The sequence below is a fragment of the Dermacentor albipictus genome, chromosome 1, assembly GCF_038994185.2.
Source record: "Dermacentor albipictus isolate Rhodes 1998 colony chromosome 1, USDA_Dalb.pri_finalv2, whole genome shotgun sequence".
NCBI classification, from domain to species: domain Eukaryota; kingdom Metazoa; phylum Arthropoda; class Arachnida; order Ixodida; family Ixodidae; genus Dermacentor; species Dermacentor albipictus.
In genome coordinates, this window is record NC_091821.1 from 244,992,114 (window position 1) to 244,998,371 (window position 6,258).

Here is a 6,258-nt window from a genome sequence, read left to right on the forward strand (position 1 = left end):
GAGGCTGAGTGGCGATCCTGAACACTTGTTCCCTTGCCCGGCTATTCAACATTATCTTTGTCTTCTGCATATTAATCTTGAACTCCACTTTTATGCTCTCTCTGTTAAAGTCGTCAATCATTTGTTGTAACTCGTCCCCAGTGTTGCTGAACAAGACAATGACATCTGCAAATCGAAAGTTGCTGAGCTATTCGCCGTTGACCCTTACTCCTACACTCTAAAAACGTTTACACCCTTTGGGGCTTATCTTGTTCCCAAACAATAATCGTTATCTCTCTTGCATGCGTTTCCTCTCTTGAAAACTCGGCGCTCGCTACTTTCCTGTCGAGAATGTTGTGTCAAGCTGATAGCACGCAAGGCGTTCGTGACTATAGGAAGTACCAGGTTCACAGCGTTAAAGAAAGCAAATGCGGGCAAGACAGATGACGATTATTGTTTGGGGACAAAATACAACCCAAAGGGTGTAAATTTTTTTTTAGAGCGTAAGCCATCCCAGTTTAATAGCTTGAATACTTCTTCCAAGCACGCAGTGAATAACATTGGAGAGATTGTGTCTCCCTGTATGAACCCTTTCTTTATAGGTATCCTCCTGTTTTTCTTGTGTAGAATTAAGGTATCTGTGGAATCTCTGTAGGTATTTTCGAAGGTATTTACGTAAGCGTTCTGTACTCCTTGATTACATATTGCCTCTATGACTGCCGGTATCCCTACTGAATCAAATGCCTTTTCGTAATCTATGAAACCCATAATCTATGATTGTACTCTGCGGATTTCTCCATAACCTGATTAACGACATGGATGTGCACCATTGTAGAGTATCCCTTCCTGAAACCTGCCTGTTCCCTTGGTTGACTAAAGTCCAGTGTTGCCCTTATTCTATTGGATATTATCTTTGTGAATATTTATATTATACTGGAAGTAAGCTAATGGGTCTATAAATTTTCCATTCTTTAACGTCTCCCCCCCCCCTCCCTTTTTTTTGGATTAGTATTACGTTGGCATTCTTCCCGTTCTCTGGCACCCTCGAAGTCGTTCGACAGTTCCTATAAAAGGGCCGCTTGTTTTTCAAGGATTATGTCTCCTCCACATTTGATTAAATCGACTGTTATTCCAGCTTCTCCTGCCACTATTCCTCGTTTCATGTCTTGCAATGCCCTCCTGACCTCATCGCTAGCTATAGGAGGAGTTTCTGTATCCTGTTCATTACTGCTTTGAATGGAAGTACCGTGGCTCCTCTGGGTACTGTACTGGTCAGTATAAAATTCTTCCGCTGCTTTTACTATATCTTCGAGATTGGTGATGATATTGCCCTGCTTATCTTTCAGTGCATATATCTTGGTTTGTCCGATGCCTATTTTCCTCCTCACTGATTTTAGGCAGCGTCCATTTTTCACTGCTTCCTCAGCCTTTCTCACGTTATAATTTCGAATATCCCTTATTTTCCCCTTGTTGATTAGTTTTGACAGTTCCGCGAATTCTATCTGATCTTTCGAGTTGGAACCTTTCATTCTTTGTCGTTTCTTTATTGGGTATTTCGTTACTTGGGAGAACTGGTTGCCTTGGTGCCTTACCTCCCACTTTAATTGCTGCCTCTGACGCCAGCCTAGTTACGGTTTCATTCATTGCCTCTATGTCATCTTCATCTCTCTGTTCTAAGGCTGCATATTTGTTTGCAAGTGCCAACCTGAATCGGTCTGCTATTCCCCTTACTGCGTCTAGGTTGGCTTGTTTCTTCTTGACCAATTTTACTTTTTGTCTCTTCAAATCGAAGTGAATGCATACCTCACTAACATATGATCACTGCACTTTACCCTGATTAACACTTAATCAACATCCTGCACTATGCTGAGATCGGCAGCATGTATGAAATCAATTTCATTTCTTCGTTTCACCATTAAGGCTTTTCCAGGTCTACTTTCTGTTGCTACGATTCCTGAAAAAGGTGTTCACTATTCACAACTTATTCCTTTCTGCGAATTCTACCAGCATATCTCCTCTAGCGTCCCTGAAATTGACGCCGTAGTTGCCAATTGTTTGTTCAACAGCCTGTTTTTCCCCCACTTTTGCATTACACTCTTAGAAAAATTTACACCCTTTGGGGCGTATCTTGTCCCACAACGATAATCGTCATCCGTGCTGCCCGCGTTTCCTTTCTTTAACGCTGCGAGCCCGGTACTTCCCGGTCACGAACGGCATGCGCCTTATCAGTGTGACGCAGCGTTCTCGACAGGAAAGTAGCGAGCGCCGAGTTTTCAGGAAAGGAAACGCAAGCAAGGCAGATGACGATTATTGTTGTGGGACAAATATACACCCCAAAGGGTGCAACCTTTTTAAGAGTGTAAAGTCGCCCATTACTACAGTATACTGAGTTAGCACTTTTCTCATTCCTAATTCAGCATCTTCATAAAACTGATCTACTTCATCATCGTCGTGACTGGACGTTGAAGCGTAGGCTTGCACTAGCTTTAATTTATACCTCTTATTAAGTTTGATTACGACTACTGCTACCCTCTCATTAATGCTGTAGAATTCGTCAACGTTGCCCGCTATGTCCTTATGGATTAGGAATCCTACTCCGTATTGCTTCTTATTTGGTAGTCCTCTATAGCAGAGGATGTGGCCATTTGTCAGCACTGTATAAGCCTCAGCAGTTCTTGTACCCTCACTAAGGCCAACGATATCCCAAACAATGCCTAATTTATTTCATGGAATGCATGTGCACTAACTAGGGTTGTGCATCATTTACTCGCATTACGAAAGTTTTATACCCTTGTTCGCTGAAATCTTGAGCAGTTGGAAAATAAAAGTGCTAAAATGCTGACACGCTGTGAATGACCATGCATTATGGTCACACTATGGAGCTAAATGCGCTACGGTGCTATGCACTCCGACGTCACATAAAATTTCATGGCCGCTGACCTTGTATACTGGGTGCAACCTTCGACCGCCTTTCTGCCTGTTAGCCCTCCCTCCACGGTTAATATTGTGGGCCGCTGATACACTTTGAAGTACCCTGTTCGAAAATCATGTTCGCTGTTGGAACCGTGTAAACCTCGACTAATGTGGTCATTCAGTAACCGTTGTTTTGTGCGAGTTGGTATTGATGGCTAAAAACTATGTGCTTATTTCTTAAATTACTGCTTACTCATTCGTTTGTTGTAATACGTGCAACTATTTGTTTTTGCGAAATATGTCCGGTATCCTAGATTACAATGTTTAAAAAATAGGGAAAAAAAGGACAAAATAATTTGACGAGCCTGCCAGTATTCGAACCTGGAATCTTCTGATCTGTAGTCAGACGCGTTATCCGTTGCGCCACAGGCCCAGGACGGCCTCGTCTTTCTAATTTTTTTTTTCATTTACAGACAATCGCCAAATACATTAATACCACACTGCTGCCACCATCTGACAATATTCACTTTCCCACCGCTGCACTTTGAGCTTGAGATTAGAAAACTTTCATTTTCGCAAGGGAATCCATCAATCACAACATTTCATCGTCATACGCTAATTTCTGAAACACTTCCCGCAGTTTATTCGTATTTTCAGCAAAGTAGGAGTTTACTGTTCTCACATTTATATCACAATTCTTTACAGCCATGCGGTTTCTCCAGATACTGTGAAGGCCAGATACTGTGTCCTCCGTCATTTTAGCGCCTTCACTTCAGATCATGCTTAATCAACACGCCCAACTATCCATCCTAACACCGAGAAAAAAGAACATGTTATAAGGTATACTGTCTTGCACTGTGGCTAGATAACGAATACCATGTGGTGTTAACGGCAATTCTTTTTTAATAGTTCTTTGCATAATATCCCAAAAGAATACCGCCCTCCAAACAGTCTAGAAAAGCGTGTTATATAGTTTCTGGTTTATTGAAAACAGTTAGCCCCCCATGGTAAATAGTTGGTTAGTTGGTTGGTTAGTTGGGTTTAATGGCGCAAAGGCAACTAAGGCCACGCTGCGCCAGACACAAGACAAAATTAAACGCAACGTTAGAGTAGGTAAACCTGTATTACATTATAGTTGGTGTAAATCACCAGTTTTTTCTTAAAAGTCGAACAGGTTAGCAAATGGCACTAGGGGGTCATCTGCTGGTAATAGGGCAAGGTGTAATGGAGTGTGCAAATTATACAGGCTGTGTAAAAACCTCCGTCTCAGTGTGTCGATGTGTGGACATGTTATTAGGATGTGTATGACTGTAAGAAGTTCAAGGCATTTTTCGCAGGTTGGCGGGTTTTCTTTTCGGAGGAGGAAATTCTGCGTGAGATGTGTGTGTCCAATTCGAAGTCGACACAAGATAACGTCGTAGAACCGTTGATGGTAATTGCATGATTTCCACTCGCCAATTACAGGTTTAATAAGATGTAGCTTGTTTTTTGTACAATGGTCCCATTCGTGTTGCCACTTTGACGTTAGGGCCTATGGCACGGGTACTATCTTTATCTGGAAGTGTAGTGTTTACTATGTCTTTGTACGCTGCCATTGATGCGCATCTATCCGCTGCTTCGTTACCGGGTATACTAACATGGCATCGTACCCAGCAAAACCTAATTGACCTGTTGTATTTGTTTATTGTTATCATGTTTAAGATATCCCCTATTAGGGGTTCACATTCGGATTTCATGAGAAGAACCTTCAGCGTGCTTAATGAATCAGTGTATATGATTGTGTTTTCGTGTTTTTTAGCGATGATCTTTTTAAGCACAGTCCATATTGCATAGACTTCAGCTGTGTAGACAGAGGCATGCTGTGGCGAGCGAATGCTTCTTTCCCAATGTTCTGTTATGGCCCCCACACCCACGTGTTCTTTGGTTTTAGAGCCAGCAGTGTAAAATTCCGTGTAATTTTGATATTTTTCCTGTAGAAAGCGGAATTCTTGTATAATGTGTTCGTGTGGGGTGTCTTTCTTCTTTAAATGTGTCAATGTACAATCACATAACGGTGCGAAATCGTGCCACGGGGGCAAACGTTGTGGCTTTCTCGCAACCTGAAGGACTTCGCGAGGAATGTCATAATCCCGAATATATTCCTGATATCGTAGGACAAGCGGCTTAATCATGTTTGGTTTGTTTGTATAGTGTAAGCGTGAGTTACACTGTGTGACAATGTTGAAGCATATGTGTTGTGGTGAGGACTGAATTCTGAGTACGTAAGAAAAAGTTAGTAGCACTCTGCGCTGCTGTAAAGGAGGTTCATTACAGCCAACATACAAACTCTGGACAGGCGATGTTCTGTAAGCACCACTTGCGAGTCGTAGTCCAAGGTTGTGAACTGGATCAAGTCGTCGGACGTAAGACTGTCTGGCTGAACCGTATATGATGCTACCATAATCTAATATGCTGCGCACCAAAGTACGGTAGATGCGTAGCAGGCATTCACGGTCAGAGCCCCAGCGCTTCCGGGACAGGACTTTGAGGATGTTAAGAGCATTGTTCGCTTTAATTTTAAGGCTATTAATGTGTGCCAGAAAGTTTAACTTTTTATCAAGTAGAACAACCAGAAACTTGTGTTCTTGTTTTACCGGTAATGTGGCTTCTTGTAGCTTAAGCATGGGATCTGGTTGTAGGCCTCTTTTTTGTGAAAAGACAATACTAATAGTTTTTTTCAGTTGAAAAGCGAAAACCATTTTCAGACGCCCACTGCTTTAGTTTGTTTAATGTAATTTGAATTTGCCGTTCGCAGGATGTCAGGTTCGATGCACGACACGCAATTACGTAAATTGCGACATGTAAATAGTCTCCTCTTTCTTCTGGCCATGTTTTCACAGGCAAGGTATTAATTTGTATGTATTTTAAAGAAGGATGTTTTCACTCCCCCTGGTACAATCATTCGTTTCACACGTTTTAGCACATCTTTCCCCTGGCTCGCGGTACATTAATCGATATAATTGTTCTGGGAACATAATGTCTATTAAATCCAAGCTTATCCACTTACGTCTCACTGTAGCCAAATATTCTATGGAAAAGTTGTGGTTTAAAAATCTAAATGCTACGACCACCTCACGTAAAAATTTACTCATTGCGTAACACCCACCCTCCATCATCATGACAACGAAGTTAGGTAAGACACTGGTCAATCGGACTTGAATAACTGTTCGCAAGAAAGGATTGGTCGCGCCTCGTAAGAACAAAAATCTAGAAACCAGTTGCTTTAAGTATAAATTCGGTAATGACAAGCTCCCCTGACCCAACTTGCGAAACAAGTTGTTCCTGCTTGTTCTTTCATATTCAGACTGCCCCAAAAACACAGCAAAT

At 41.9% G+C, this 6,258-nt stretch overlaps 1 non-coding gene across 1 annotated transcript; it reads right to left on the reverse strand.

Moving 5' to 3' along the window:
* Positions 1-3,252: 3,252 nt before the first annotated feature.
* Positions 3,253-3,325, reverse strand: TRNAC-ACA (transfer RNA cysteine (anticodon ACA)). Its single transcript has one exon. It is a non-coding gene; the product is annotated as a tRNA-Cys (tRNA).
* Positions 3,326-6,258: the final 2,933 nt, after the last annotated feature.